Raw genomic sequence first — 16,982 nt, forward strand, 5'->3', positions numbered from 1 at the left:
TTTTAGGTTTAAAGAAAATCAATTTCCTGTTATTTCATGCTAAGATGGATTCACTGCTCATGGTGTCTCTGTTTCCCAAAAGAGCCAATAACTGTAAACACAGTAGCAGGGCTATGGAAATGCTGTGTCTAGTGAAACAATGGCGGCGTTGTACAGATCCTGGTTTACCATCCATTATTGATGAGGGAGTCGTGTTTCACACAAGCCTGACTGACTATATGTAACACAACAGGACCGCATGTGTGTGTTTGGTGTGTTTGTGTGTAAGCATTTTTTTGTGGGTTTGTCTATGGATGTTTGGTACCTGTGCAGGTGTGTGTGTGTGTGTGTGTGTGTGTGTGTGTGTGTGTGTGTGTGTGTGTGTGTGTGTGTGTGTGTGTGTGTGTGTGTGTGTGTGTGTGTGTGTGTGTGTGTGTGTGTGTGTGTGTGTGTGTGTGTGTGTGTGTGTGTGTGTGTGTGTGTGTGTGTGTGTGTGTGTGTGTGTGTGTGTGTGTGTGTGTGTGTGTGTGTGTTGCAGTGATTCATCATTCGTTAGTGCAGCCGTGGCGGTGTCATAGATCTCTTTAGCTTTCCAAGCTATAGATTCCAATTTGCTGCAGGCCAGGGACTTTTATTATAAGGATATTGATTTGAATTTCATAGTGAGACCAATAACGCTGGGTGGCAAACAGAGGACTGGGCCTTGGCTCGGATAAACAGACCAATTCCTGGGAAAGAGACCAAAAACAGATCCAATAAATATCTCGCAGGATAGACTACAGCTGCAGCAATTTACTGTCTATAATTCTGTCGCGTTACATGTGAGAGATCGGAAAATACATTTCAGTTTATCTCTATCTTGTCTTTTATAGAGTTAGTAAAGAAATGTTCTGTAGCAGAGTGGGATTAAAACCTGCAACGTTGTTGAGCTTGAGAGTGATTTTAAAACAGATTCCAGGGTCAGATACTGAACCCTTTGATGTTGTAATTTATTATGCTGTTTCTGTAAGGTATGCTCTGGCGTTACTGGGCTTTTCTTTGCCTGCCGTCTTTAAATTGTAGGAAGAGAAGTTTCATCTGCCCTAAAAACAGCTCATTAGTGTTGCTGGCATTGATTGTGAAAACCAGAGGGGTGCCATTAGCCTAAAACCACAGTAGTTTTTGCCTCATTTTACTTTGACTTTCAGTGTAGAATTTTGAAATGATTATCTGCAATATCATTTATCAAGCAAATGCTTTTCCAATGCTATTAATAATACATGTTAAATGGGTTTTAAACATATTTTTTGTTTTCAATGTTGAGGACATATTTAAATGAAAGCTAACTAATCTGATACATCTTAATTTGAGAACCAGACTAGCAAACATGAAAAGGGTTTTTACAAAAGAGAACACCAAAAGTATAATTTCAAGGTATCCTTAATTGCTTCACTGATCGCAATATTTTATTATACCGAAGGAAAGTGTATAATTCATATCTGACTTTGGAAAGACACACTCTCCTTTTCTTTTTCTGTTATTCATCAGGTGGCCAGTGACACGACTGAATGCTAGTGTCGCTCTGTGTCTGCTGGATGTGTCAATAAGCAACTGTTTGCTAACACGTTCACCATATCAACTTCACAAAGTGAAAATATGTCAGTGTTGGGCGTACAGCTTAACCCTGTTAACAATTAAGTCTCAAACTGCTGAAATACAGCAGTACACTATATCTGGTTACATGGAATTTACAGTCAATTTTATATTCAATTATTGGCTGACAACGTGATGAGATTCTCCTACAGGCTGCACCATGTCCACTAGAAAAGTTTAACAGCTGTTGTTATGTCTTTGCATTTGGCTCTGTTTTATACTGCAGTATCATCTGCACCCTCCCCAAACTGGCACCCCCAAGGAGAGACGTGCTCAGTCTCTCTCTCTCTCTCCTGCTCACACACTTATGCACACACATTCCCTGTTGATTAAGGCCTCCACAGTGGCCCATCGCTCAGCAGTAGTTGGATTCCTGAGCAAGAAGGACATTTTAATCAAACTTAAACCAGGAAACACAGTCATAAAATATGAATGTTATATAAGGAATTGTCAGCAGGGCTTTCTGATAAGCATATAAATAATACAGATGAATGTTACGGAAAATGACAGCGTGACAAGGAGAGAAAACTTTTAGAAACCCTCCTGCCACTCATGCATCAACACATTACTAATATCTTTCAGGATAAGTAATAATTCCAATAATGATATTCGAATCTCTAGGGACTTTCATATCAGCACCCATTTTATTTTGATAGGAAGTAAACATTTCAGATTATGGATGTATTATTTTAGAGAGAAACATTCGTTCTTTTCCTCCTGTGATGTATTTATCGTGTAAAATATCATGGGGCCTAATGAGGAGTCTGAAGAGTTTTTGTCACTTGTGATTAAGTTTCTCATTAGCATTATTCCCCTTAAAGCTCTGCACATCACATTCATCGTCCTCACTGCATGGTAATAATGCTGCATCCATAGCTGCAGTTTGCTACAGCCGGGAAAAGCAAAAGATACAGAGAGAAAACAATTAACCGGATCCCAAACATCCGTGAACCCTCGTGTGCTCCTGGTATTACCGCGTATGCCTGTAAAGATAGAAATATGCTGCAGGGTTTGTTGCCTGACAGCCTGTGGAGGATAACAAGGAGTTAAAGTGAGCAACAGTGGAGAAGGAGGAGAGTGAGGTGACTCAAAAGAGATTTGCATGGGGGTTATGGTAGGTCAAGAGAGAGGGGTGGTTGTTTTTCAAGTCAGACACAATAGAAGGTGAGGTGTGTGTGTGTGTGTGTGTGTGAGCGATAGAGGGAGAACTGGTGAAGGAGTGTATTCAAAAAAAAATTGGCCTGTCATCGCTGCGTTGGGGAATATCAAGCGGTGGAGAAGGGGTGTCAGGGGGGTGGGGGGCGTGAGGAGTGGACGCAGCAGTGAAAGGGGTGGTTTCCCAAAGCGCTGGCAGCCACTGCAGAGCCTGAAACTGAGGGGATTTTTTATTTATTTTTTTTGCCAGAGATTTGTTATGCTGCTGCCGCTGCTGCACCACTGAATCGATGAGGAGAGGAGGGGAAAGGAAAGGAGAAAGGGGAGGAGGGGTCAGCCTGGCCGGGGCTGTTCCACTGCAGTGGAGGCTTTTTGTCCTCCCCCTCTTGCTTCACATTGATAGACCCCATCTCTCTCTCTCTCTCTCTCTCTCTCTCTCTCTCTCTCTCTCTCTCTCTCTCTCTCTCTCTCTCTCTCTTCTGCTGTCATTCTCACCAGAGTCTCATCTGTCTGTCTCCGTCTCTCTCTCTCTCTCTCTCTCTCTCTCTCTCTCTCTCTCTCTCTCTCTCTCTCTCTCTCTGTCTCTCTCTCTCTCTCTCTCTCTGTCCTTATCCTCACTTTCCCTCCAGGCGGGACTCTGATACCCGGCGCCCCGCTGTCCAAAACTAATCTGGCAACCTCTGGTGAAGTTGTCTCAAAGTCTTGCTGTGCGCAGGCATCGTAGCCAACACCTACACTTTTCCTTATTGGCTGCATCAGCGTCTGCCAAATGGTAACTTAGCACAATTGCACAAAACTTCTTCTTCTTGAGTTTGTCTGTGAGGCAATTTATGGTGTGCATGTAGGGGGTGGTGGTCTTTCAGAAGGGATAAACTGATGCAATATGTTGGATTGGTATCTGCACCGATACTGACCTAATTAAGCATATAGGGTATCAGCCAGACATGATGTGACAATACAGTTTTCTGTTCTCCTCTGTTTATTTACTCTGTTGAGCAAATTATGAGAAAAAAGTTTGTGTTGGAGACCTCACAAGAACAACAACAGCATCTGTCGTTTCAGGAAGTGCCCTAAAACGACATACGTTTACCAACGTTTGACCAAGCCCTCTAGCGGCCATATCGATTCTGATGGAAGCAAAGGAGGAAGTCAGGTGACGTTATTGCAGAGTGTCAAAGTCCACGTAGGGAGGAGGTCGGGGTGGATAGATAGGTCGACAAAACATGGGACTTCAACACCAGAGGCCGCTGTTTCCAAACGACAGCCAACGTTGTTTGCATGACCACGATTGTCCCCTGACTATTTCTTGTGATGGGGATGATGATGATGACCTAAATGAAGTACCCACAATATTTCCCTAAATCTAACCAAGCTGTCTTTGTGTCTAAACCTAAACCAGATCACAGTACCGATTTATTTTCCAACAGTGATTTAGAAACAGTTTTGTTGTCCTGCCGATAGGTTTCGACATTGATAATACACCACTTTCTGCAATCAAAGCTTAGCTAATTCTGTTTAAGAACATGTTATTATTTCCCCCCTATGATCCTATGATGTTTCCAATATATTTCATGTTTTGTCTGTGTTAGTGTGGTGTGTGTCTGTGTGTGTGTGTGTGTGTTTCTGGTTGTGTTTGTGTGTGTCCAACATGAATTGTGCTTAGTGTGTAGCTTATGCAAATACTGTTAACAGAAGACTTAAAGGTTGTGGTGTGTGTACTTAATCTGTGTGTGTGCGTGTTTCTGTTTCATGGTTTGGACTACAGAGAGAGAGAGGGAGAGAGACACAGACAGTAAAGAGCGAGAGAGAGAGAGAGAGAGAGAAGCTGATAAAAAGGAGCAGGAAACCAGACCAAACATGGGCACAGGTGACGCAGAGAGGATACCCAGTTTCCATAGCAACAGGCAGGTGCAAGACACTGGGAGCTAATCTAGCTTTCGATCTGCTGAGGTGAAACATTTGCATGCACATCGCAGTGTGAGTAGCCCAATATACACACACACTAACACAAGAACAGAGCTACATATGTGATTCTTAGATTGAAGTACACAACACACACACACACACACACACACACACACACACAACACGTGAAGAACCACACTCACTCACTCATGGTACCAGTAACAGAGAAAATGTGATTGGCCAACCAGGACCCTGACCTAACTGACCCTATACACACACACACACACACACACACACACACACATATACTGGGAAACACCTGACACACTGAAGACATAGAGGGATGGGAGGAAGATGAAAGGAGTTGACAAGAAGGGGAGAGGGATGAGGCAGGAGAGTGAGATTAAAGGGGAAGTGGAGATAGGGGAAGGGAGCGTTGATCCGGACCCTGGGGGTGAGACACGATGAAGAGGTGGGGAAAGATAGAGAGGAGGAGGAGGAGGAGGAAGGGGTTATTGCATGGTGAGGAGTGAGTGAAAGAGAGGAAAGAGGTTAAGAGGGAGGAACAGGAGAGGAGGAAGGGGAAGTAGAAGGGAGGAAAAGGAAGTGAAGGCAGCCATGTACTATACAGTTTTGGGTCCTACACATTGTGGCTTTAATGCATTTGTTTACAGTCAGCATTAGATTAATGGAAATAGCTTTTACATTGATCTTCATTACTAATGCTCTTTCAATGCAGCCATGTTGACATCCTTTTGAGTCTCTAGCCTTTCTAGTTCCCTCTGTTTGTAGTTATGTGCATTCAAGCATTAGCGCGCGGTAATGGCCAGCAGGGGGGGGCTGCAGCCACCACAGCTCCCCCCACTGCTGGACGTAGTGAAACACAGTGAAAATATCAATTTACCTTTACCTGTAAATAATCTGATAGAAAACTGATGCCTGTGGATACATTATTCTGTTGTGGTTCAAGTATGAAAAACAAGGTAAATTTCACGGATGAACATATACTGTATGTGGTTTTCTAGCCCTGACGTGACTGCCTACCTTTATCTCAGCTTTTTTGTTTTTTTAAATAACATAAAATTGCTCGCTTTAAATAGCCCAAAGCCAGGCTGTATTGAAAAGCATCCAGTAGTGAGAGTGAGGCTGCATGTTGTCTGTACATCAACAGGCCTGGGTGAGGAGAGGAGGATGTTAGATGGGAAGAAGAGATGGCATTTACTGAATGTATTTATTTTTACCACGAGCAGCTGACATAACAAATACAGAAAAGTCTTAATTCTCTCTGTCTTGATACAGAGCTCGTTGCATTTCTCTGCTCACTGGGCATTTCAACCCTGGTCATGCAGCAGGGCAATCTCAGCTGCTCAAACACTCACACACACACACACACACACACACACACACACACACACACACACACACACACACACACACACATACACACATACACGTGCTATGTGCTATTTTATATACGCACATATGCACATATGGGAGATTGAGAGTACACACATTTTGAGTTCAGTTGGCAGTAATGTGCCACTTCCTGTGAGCTAGCCAGGAGGGACGTTAGATTCTGGGCCAGTGCACCCTCGCAACTTCTGTTCTGTTTGTTTTCTTACCCCCCCCCCTGCTCTCTGTTCCATTTTTACATTACCTTGTGTTACATTATATTACATTACCTTATCTTGTGTTACTTTGTGTGACTACCCCGTGTTTCTTTTTGTACGTTTTGTTGTATTAGATTGGGATATTTGATAACTTACATAACCTTATGTTGCATCATGTGGTGCTCTGGTTTTCTGCTCTGTCCTGCTGCTTCGCCCGGTCTGTCCTGTTCTAGTCTGTTCTCTGCTCTGTTGTGCTCAGCTGTTAACACACAAGGCTTCTAACCTCCAGCTTTTCGTTGATTCACAAATACTACATACCACCCAAAGTCTGTTTTATGTGCTACACTAGCAAGAAAAGACAAAAGGAAGAGAAGAGAGAGAAAAGAGAGGGGAGGAGAGGCGCAAATTGAACCAAAAAGGAGATGAAAACATAGTGACGAAAGCAAGTAAGGAAAAGGACAAACAGAGGAAAGAAAATAGAGAAGCCAAGGATAGAAAAGACAAGAAAAAAAGAGGCCAGTGAGGTGTAGAGCTGCGGATCGATGTGGATCGATTCTCCCTCCTCACCATCGGATACAAGACCTTCAGTCCCACACTTATCAATGTCACCACTCGCTCCCGATCTATCAATACCTCAATTATCAGATTGAATATCTCTCCCCCCAGTGGGCTGGGTGACACTGAAAGCTCTTCTTCATGCATGTCTTTGTTGATGTGCATTCGCTCACAGTCCAGTGCCTCTGCAAAGACAAAGCAACGCAACGGGCCTGCAGGTAAACGCAGAATCCTGATAGGAGGAAAGAGATAGTCTGTTATAGTTGTGCTATAAAACATTTTAGTGTTTACATACGTAAATACACACCAATAATTACTCACTGAACATAAATACACTTCTGGTACTTGTGTATTTAATGTTTTCCTTTATATGTTAGTGTAATATTGTTATTTTTGTTGTTGTATCCATCCACCCAGAAATAACAAGGACCACTCTTAAATATCACTCCAATGTTATATGTATATATAGACTGTATAAATCTTGATTATTTAGTAGTCTTTTAATGCTTTAAGTTTCTGATAATACTTGGAAGACTAACTTTTTTGAAATTTTACATTGTTGTATTGCTACTTTTCTCAAGTAAAGAATCTGATTACTTCTTAACAAATGGTCCTGTTAGTGATATTATTATTATAGATTGCACTAATGAATTATTATTACTGTTGCATTAATGTGTAAGTAGCATGTTTATGTTGAGACTGGTTAAAGTGGAGCCAGTCTCATATTTTGCTGCATAGTTTATTCTATAACAACAAATCATATTTTATAGGCTGATTATATATTTTGTGTTGATAACTAACTTAAGCTGTTAGATAAATGTAGTGGAGAGGAGTACAATAATTTCTACTGAAATGTGGTGAAGTTGAAGTTTAAAGAAGCATGGAAAGAGAAAGCAAGATACATTTAATAGCACTGACTGCTTTTTCATACACGTCTGATCAGCCCTGAAAAATACATGTAAGCTTAATCAGATGGAACATTTCAACACGGCAGCCAAATCATATGAGATGCGCTGTCGTGACAAGCTCTCCAAAGACTGATGAGAAAGAGGTCTAATAGTGTGTTTGGTATGATGACTAAGGACTGATATTTGAGGGGAGAAGAGAGAGAGAGAGAGAGAGAGGCAGATTTTAGTGCTGAGTCACAGCAAGGCTGCTGCTGCTGCTGCAGCACCCTCCCCCACACCGAGCCACACAGCCTGGCTGACTGGCTTCATCTCTCATCCTGTCCTCTTTCTCTTCATACACACACACATATACACGCAATCCCCTCTCTGTACATCCCATGGAGTGTGTACCATCTCTGCCTCTCCTCATCTTGTCTGTCTTCTGTCGACTTCTGTCCTCTCCGAATCTTTCGCACCTCTTTTTCTGTTTTTAGCCTGTGCCAATTGTTTTGTTTTTTCGCCTCGTCACTCTTTCACAGCTCACCCCATCCTCTTCTCCTCCCTCCCACCAAGCCTTCCACTTTCCCTGCGAAGTTTAATTAAGAATGAAATCAGTCAGAAAGAGAGAGGGAGATCAGAGGGCGCAAGCTTGTCTGCTACAGGGTTGATAATGCTGCGGCTAATCTTCTCCTCCACTTGCTGTGTTTTGCTCTTTGACCGTGAGACGAAGCACCGCTAAAGCCAAGCTCTCCATCCCCTGAGTTCCCCAGACACCTCACACTCTCACACACACACACACACACACACACACACACACACACACACACACACTCACACACACACACTTGCATGCACACACCCTTCCCTGCAAATATCAGTCTGACTTCAAAGGCCTATTCTGAAAAGTTAGGCATTCTCTTTAATCTCTGCAAAAAAAAGCGAAAATACAGCAAGTTTTAATGGATGAAAAGAAAAAGAACAGTGAAGAAACGATGAGACTTCATTCTCCAGTGTTCAGTTTATTTGTACTCTTCTGAATAAAAAGCATCTCACCATTTTAAGGCATCACATTATGCTAAAATGCTAAGTGACAGCGACCTACTCACTCCCAAATCCACAAGCCAAGAGAACTAAGAACCTGGAGCTTTAAGACTTCATCAACATGTTCAATCTGGAGCTGCTCTGTGGGGGATAAAATGTGACAGATAAGCAGCAGCGGTGCCATGGGGGATGTTTCCGGCAATAAGCTGACAATGCCTGGTTCCGGCTGCTGATAACCCTGTTAGACAAAAGATAATATTCATTTAAAATTCTCACAGTATTAATAGAATAGCATTTAAAATGGGATTAACTTGAATCAAATCTGAGTAATATGCTCTCACAAATCTGGTACTCTGGGAGAAAGAAAAGGTAGATTTCTTCGGATGAATGTGCTGAGTCATTGGAAGACATATTCGATGTAAAAAAAACAAAAAACATATATTAAACGTCTATTAAACATCCTGGATGGCATGAATGTACAGAAGCCATGTACTGGTAAAATTAAAGATCAAAAGGATGAACAAGTGCATGACTGAATAAACAAGTCAACTGGCAGATGTTATATTTACATGGAATGAAGAAAGGAACGTGACGTACACATTTATCAATACGTAAACTGATTTCATGATGAAAAGAGTCAAAAGGTTTTGACCTGAAGAAGATTCAACTGGCATCGAAATGAAAATGAAAAATACCATTTTGTTGCAGGTTGTTTTCATATATTATCAAAAACAACCTGCAACAAAATGGTATTTTTCATTTCTTTCTTTCTTTCTTTCTTTGTTCGGTTATGTTTTTGTCGATCAGTTCTTCATTTGATGTATTCAGAGTTTCTTGTATCATTAAACAGCTGTGGTTAGTCATCTTGACTTAAAGAGCTGTTAACTGTAAAAGAATTTCATCAGTCGGTTTCAGTGAAGAGCTTTAGTGTCCCTTAATGATCTATCTCAAAGGCATTTTCACCCTAATAATAGAACTGTGTTGGAATCACTTACTACTTGTACTTTTGTGGAAAAAACATAGCAAATGCATACTGTATAAAAACCACAGTTGAACTTCAAAATAATTGATTGGTTGCTTTGCAGCTTTTTTTTATGCCGGTCTGTCAGTCCACCACTTGTCTCAAACGTCTCAACAACAATTTGATGGATTACCTCGAAATTTGGTACAAATACGCATGGTCTCCAGAGGATTAATCCAAATGACTTTGGTGACCCCCCCTGACCTTTCCTCCAACATCACCATGAGGTGAACATTTGTGGTTTTCAGTCAATCAATCAATCTATTGTATTTATTTATAAAGCACATTGAAAAACAACAGCAGCAGACCAAGGTGCTGTACAAGGCAGAGAGAAAATAAATAAATAAAGAATCAGTCAAAAATCTCAACACATTTTAGACAGATACACAAATTCATATTCTCAGGATGAATTTCTTTCTTCTTTTTTGGCGTTTTTCAAACCGGCGACGGTTGCAACCATGTGGCCATCGTCAGGTCAAATTTTTAATTAGTCCAGTATTTTGTTTTATGACCAAATACCTGTAAAGCTAGCCTCAGCTGTAGTTTGCGTGTAGGGCTAATTAGCAAATGTTAGCTTGCTAATATGCTAAACATACACATTGCCATTCATGTTAGACCCCCATTTGATGAATTTGTGAGCTAATAAACTCCACATTCTCTAAGAGGGACCATTATCCTTTCAATGAAATGATAGTGACATTACTGGATGTGTTATCACACTGGTATCCCTTTGACCTGCCTCAGGGTCCCAAAAAGTCTGTGGACCTCAGTTTGAAAACCCCTACTGCTCTAACCTGATCCTACGTGTTTCCTTCACTTCCATCCATTCCTAATTTGGTTCGTTATACTCCTGTAATGTTGTTTTGGAGGTGAGCGAATGAATGAGGGACCTGTCGATTCATTCTTCTCACTTTCTCCACACATCTGAGCGCACCTACAACACAATACACACTTATAGCAGACAGACGGTGAAGTCAGTACACACACACTCACACACTCCCTCCCTCCCTCCCTCCTCTCTTTTCTTCTCCTCTGGCTCTCCTCTCCAAATGGATTTTTCATGCAGAGTTATCATTATCATTAATTTAGGAGACAGGTTCGCTTCAGAGCAATTGAAGACACATTTGTTACGGTGCCAGGCAGAGGCAGCAGCCAGAGAGAAGAGTAGGGGGGGACATTCCCACGCTGCTGAGCCTACAGACGATCCCACGTGGACGTGCTGAGAAAGCATCAATCGGTCTCAATCTGAAAGTTCGTCTCGGTCATTGATCAGAAATACCTCCACGACCTCCAGTCATAATCCATGTGGTTAGGCTTTAACATCTTTCCTATGAAGCAGTGATTCTTTGAGTGTATGACTGTAAGACGTTCACTTTAGCCAAAATGTGATGAATGACAAGTTTGGCTGTGACAAGCCTGCGCAGCAGACAACAGTGTCAGAGTCCAAACAACGAGCAAAGCCTTAAAGGATAACGCTGGTGATATTCTATATTTTTGTCAACAAATCCCATGAAAAGACCCAAAGCAACAGTGTGCTTTTTATTCCATCTCTCAGTTCTTTCTGTCTTCCCTTCCCCGTCGGTGGCACTCAGCCCCGAGCCCACTGGTTCCTACTGAAGATGTGAGGCGCCTTGTAGTTTTTAAGCAAACATTAGTCAAACAAGAGTAAGTAGTGCATTAGTTGGGGAATCTTTCCACCGGTGGATTAGTCCACGTTTTGGTGCCATAATGAGTGTTTACAAGAGCAGGACAGTGGCTGTAGGATTGGCTCAAAATAAACTCAACATTCAAGTTTCATTCAGGGAACATGACAGCCAGTGCAACTAACTGACATGTTTTTGGACAACAATGGAAGAAGATATCAGGCTGAATACACAGGCAAAGCTTGTCAGTAGGATCACCTCATTTTCATGGGATTTGTTAATAATAAGAAGAAATGAGTATCAACAACCTTAATGTTTAAAACCTCCTAGCCATGGAAGAACTGGCACTTCACAACAAGCCTTGACATATTTTTTTAATATATTTCCATCTTTGTCTGATTGTAAAACTGTTCTAAAACTTTTCCGTGATGTTGCAGTAGATGCAGCAAAGTGCCACACACAGCTTGACACCCACAAGCCTAAAAAATGTCCTCAAGGTCATTTGGACTGGAGTGCAATTGCCTCCAATATGCATGCTGTCTAACTGTCTTCAAGCGATGCGTTTATTTGAGGAAGCAAGAAATCACTAACTCCATGGTCACCACCATAGCCAGATGAATCTCCTCGGCGGCCGCAGGGGGGAAAAATGAGCTACTGGACCCCTTTTTCACCCCAGTTCCTCCCACTCTCTGTGCAGTGTGTAGCTTTTCTATACTGGGATGCGACATGCCTCCAGGTTTGTTGTGTGGTAATTTGATTAAACACAGATTATTTAGCGATATGCGCCATGTAAGCAGAGTATCAACTGTAATAATGAAGATTTTGACATGGACACCCTCTTCAAGAAGAGAATCAGGTTTTAAAACAGGACCCGCCCCTTTATTTTGTCAGTTTATGGTGTGTTTAAGTGGTGCATGTTCCCATACTCCCAAACAAAGACCATGCAATGAATCAAATGACCACAAATCAATTTGCCACACGGGGGGGCTTCACCACAGACGCTGTCACGCCGACCAGTAGAGTGTGATTAGTCATGCTGGTTGTAAACATCTATGGAAAGTCAGATATGCTTCGATTTAAAACTGTAGTGAAGTGAGTTCCCATTAAAATCCCACTGATACTGACTAAGGGACCAACTTTGTGAACGGTGACAGTGCAAGGCTAGTTTTAACTGGAACATGCCCGCATTTCATTCTGAAATAACACACAGGTTGCATAAGCTCTAACAAATATCCTAACAAATGTTGGTGTTAAGTGGAGAGAATCAGATGCCTCAAACTAGGACAATCCTGCATAAACTAGCAGGTCTGTATTAATGTAGCCTATAAAACAGATCTAATCATGAATAATGAATAGGCTGTTGAATGTATATCTGACATGCCTGTGGTGGGATATTAAACATACATACAGTAACATTTCAAAACATCTCAAATATTCAGTCGCTCTCAGTGCAGCTGCCCATTATAACAAAGATTTTTTGAAGTCTCTCTCTCTCTCTCTCTCTCTCTCTCTCTCTCTCTCTCTCTCTCTCTCTGGCAGATATCTATTAAAAGCTTCTGCTGACGTCAAAAGTGTCCGCCATGTTTGACGAGAGCTGCACTGCCCCCCCCCCCCTCCTCTTCCCCCTCCCCATTGAAGAAGAAGTGAGGAGGAATCAGCCAACGCGCAGTGCCTTTGCAGCATCCCAGTCATATAGAGAGAGAGGCTGGTGTCTGTTAGCTGTTGATATACGCAGACATTTCCTCCCATACTGACTGCGGGGCACCGACAACAGGCGCAGGTAAGACCGAAGACATTTCCTACTACATTTTGAACATTTATATTTCTTAAGCGGGTTGTTTTTTCTTGCGTAGAAGCAGCGGATGTTTGTTTAATCGTGAAACTCGTCTGTTTTGTGCCAGCCTGAATGGCTGCTGATGCAAACGCGCTTTATATGCTTTTGGGTTTCATCTTGTTTGGGAACATAGCGGATCATTTGCGGCTTTGTTAGAGGGGAAGAGGAGCGTGAAGGAAGGGGAGAGGAGGCGAGGAAGGCAATGCGTGACCTCCCGGGTGATAAATCTCAAACGCGCAGTGGATTGCTGAGAGGATGGATGCGGTGCGCTATAATGCGTATATTCAATGTGGGCGTTTTCAGCGTTTCAGCACCTTGGACAGCGCCAGAGGAGGAGAGACACTGAGGAGGTGATGTTAGCGTCTCTGTCGGAACACCGCATTGTAAAAAGAGGTGCGGGTTTGTTTCTGAGCTGAGCATTTTCTCCCAGCCATTTTGGAAGCGACTGTTTTTCCTCAAAATCAGTGTCGTGGCTCCACAAGAGCCTCATCTCACACCTCAAAGCCGACAGAGGCGGCGTGTAGACCGCTGATGTCGCAGCAAGACGGTTTGTGAGCCAGAAAAAAAAACAAAAGCAGCATCCCCGCTGGTTTGAAAAGAGTAGCCGTGGTGATCGCGGTGGATGTGGTCTGACGGAGAGAATGTCATGTGTAGTAAACTGCGCCATGGTGAAGTCGGTGGGAGGAGGGTAGCCGATATAAACAGGGGAGGAGGAGGAGGAGGGGGCATGATCCAGCTCCGTGAATGCGTCGCTTCCTTTTATTTACTTATTTTCACGCAGTGTCTTTGCATCGCAAGCGGCCAAGTCTGTGGCACATGTACGTGACCGAGGCGTGAAGGGAGCTCGAAAATATGGTATAGCTGTGGGGCGGGGGCGGCGGGGAGGACCGCGGTGAAACCCGCACTATGACACCCAGCCCCCCTCCCCTTCCTCTTCCTCCCCCCCAGTATCCCGTCCATACAGCCAGCCAGCCGTCTCCGAGGCGACGCACATCACTGTCAATGAGCCCCGCGCTATCACGCATGGCACGCATGGTACCCGAGTACTCCACTGGCGCAAGTGTGTGCCAGTTTGGGGTGCTGCATTTATAATGCAGGACACTATGGATACATGCACCGCACATATAACGCTATGGCAACAGTGCGGTGTTGCTCCCAAAATTGACCTTATTAGCTGTGTTTCTAAAGCATGCAGGAGCCGTGCGTCTGTTGTGTTACATGTAGGGATTATCCCTAATTCCAACTCATAATCCAAAATTGAAATCACCTGTCTATTGGAAAACGTGATCAGTTTCTGCAGGTATGGACGTTTTGGTGGTGAATCGACGCCCCTCGAAGCTGCCTGTCACGCACAGCGCACAATAGCGTGGCTGCTGTGAGAGGTGCCCAGAGCCTCGTGATGCAGAAATAGAGACATGATCGTTGGCTATCCCGAGTTTGACGATGCGGCAGATTAGATATTGAAGTCGTATTGATCTCTGGCGCACCTGGAATTATTTTGTATTACCACATGGAGCAGGAGGCTGGCCGGCTGGTGGCCTCTGACAGATGCTGTCACTTGAGGGTTGATTGAGTGTTTGTCACATGACTGGACATGATGCAGGGAGAACTATGACACGAGGATTACATTTACCAAACAAAAGATGTCCTGAAATCACATTCCTTTAGTGAGTTTGTGATTGTGATCTTTAACGACCTTAGAAATAACAGATTTTACTGTGAAGTCAGAAGCAGTTCGTGTCTAAAGGAGGGATAGCCTACAGGCTTTGGCCACTGACAGCTTTGTATTCACGACAATGACAGATTATAGCCTACTGTATATAAAGAGCACAGCCAAGCCTCCAAGGATGCTCCCGTTGCCATGACCGCTATACCATATCGCGTTATGCGGCTTGCACTGTTTGGACTGCAGAGAGGGAGAGAGACAGAAACAGGGAGGGGGTGGTAGTGGTGGTGGTGGTGGTGGTAGTGGTGGGAGGGGGTGTCAGGCCTATACTGCACACAGTGCGAAGGGGCTGCTCTGTGGATAAATGGTGACTCACAACACCATCACCATCCGCTGATTGTTTCTCAGAAACACCCCGGCCGTTGTTCATTTCACATGGGTGCCTTTTTTTACGCCTGCCTGTATTGTGCTGCTCTGAAAAGGAGCTAAAGCCTCCGTGATCGATGCTGGTGAACACTGAGCTGGCTGGCTGGCTGGCTGCGCATTGCGTGTTTCGGTGCAGGTACAGGTCTTATTTGTTTTCCTACTGTATATCTAGCAGCTCCTTTTCTCCTTAATCTTTCTGATTCAGGCTCTCAGCCTAAAGCTTCAAGTGATAATGAAGCCATAACTGTGCAAAAAGCCTGAGAAATGCAGTGGTGCAGTTTTTGTGGTTTGAAAGGTCCTTAACAGGCCCAGACCAACCACTCACCCCCAAGTAAGCAACTATACACATTAACCTCATACTATAGCCACATACTGTAAACCCTCTCCCATTGGTCTTAAATGAAATAAGACTGACAGTCACATTAGACATTCTTAGTTAGACCCTCTACAACCAGTCTGAAGGATGTTTCGCATTTCTTAGCCGTTTCTCTAAAATGGAAAAATCTGATCAACATTTGAAGGATAAATGCTTTTTTGCTCAGCGATGATCTTCTGAAGTCTTGGTATTTGTAGGCCTTGTTTCATCTTTCACACTAGCAGTCATTTGCAAGAAAAGGCGTTTTATCTCTTTTTTGGGGATTAGACACCATGTTTCACTCGACATAGTGACAACCCAGCAAGGCGAGGTGCAGAATCACAAAAAGGTGTTTACATTTGTATTTGGATCCAACCTAGAGCTTGAAAACGCACTGCACCTGCTCAAAGTAAAGAGAAACATCCATTGTTCTGTGCTCAAGGGCATTTTTAAAGTGCCCTTGAGCAAAGAACTAGACCACTGCCTCGCTCCCTCTTTTGTAAAGTAGTCTGGATTTGGGAGCGTGAACTAAATGACTGCTGTGGTTGTTTCTCGCTGTCACAGTGCAGCTCAGGTTTTTAGCTGCGTGACAAACAAAATCATCCTCATGGATTCAGCAGAGCTTGTTCTGCTGCTGTCGCATTAGCAACTCCCGAATAATACCCTTTGGTGGTCAAGTATGCTGTTCTTTCTCTCTTTTTGTCTGAATAGCGATGCCCATTCTTGGTTCCTAGTCCAGAGCCAGAGGAGACATGGCTATTCTGTCTGAGTAGGGATTGTGTCTGTGTCTTGGAGACATCATAACAGGGGATTTTTTTTTCAAGATATTTCATTCTCTCTGAGCAAAGTCCCTATGCCCTGGAAAAGAACATTTTATTTGTGAGGCCAGCTCAAGACTCCCGCATGGTTTAAGCCTTGGAAAAGTCGATGTTTTTCAGCTTCAGATGTAACACTTCAGCTACGTAACAGCACGCTGCTTTTCTTAAACGAAAGGTTTGACATTTTGGGAAATAAGCTTATTGGCTTTCTTGCTGAGAGTTAGATGAGAAGATTGATATATCACTCTCAAATCTGTCAGTTAAATATGAAGCTACCGTCAGCAGCTAATTAGCTTAGCTTAGCATAAGGACTAGAAACAGGAGGAAACTGCTAGCCTAGCTCTGTCTGATGGTAACAAAATCCAAAGTAGAAAAACATTAAAGAAACACATCTAAAGACACACACTAGTGTGCTTCAGAGATGCTTTTTTACGTGTGGACAGAGCCAGGCTAGC

The sequence above is a fragment of the Enoplosus armatus genome, chromosome 19 (genome assembly GCF_043641665.1).
Source record: "Enoplosus armatus isolate fEnoArm2 chromosome 19, fEnoArm2.hap1, whole genome shotgun sequence".
In the NCBI taxonomy this organism is placed as follows: Eukaryota; Metazoa; Chordata; class Actinopteri; order Centrarchiformes; family Enoplosidae; genus Enoplosus; species Enoplosus armatus.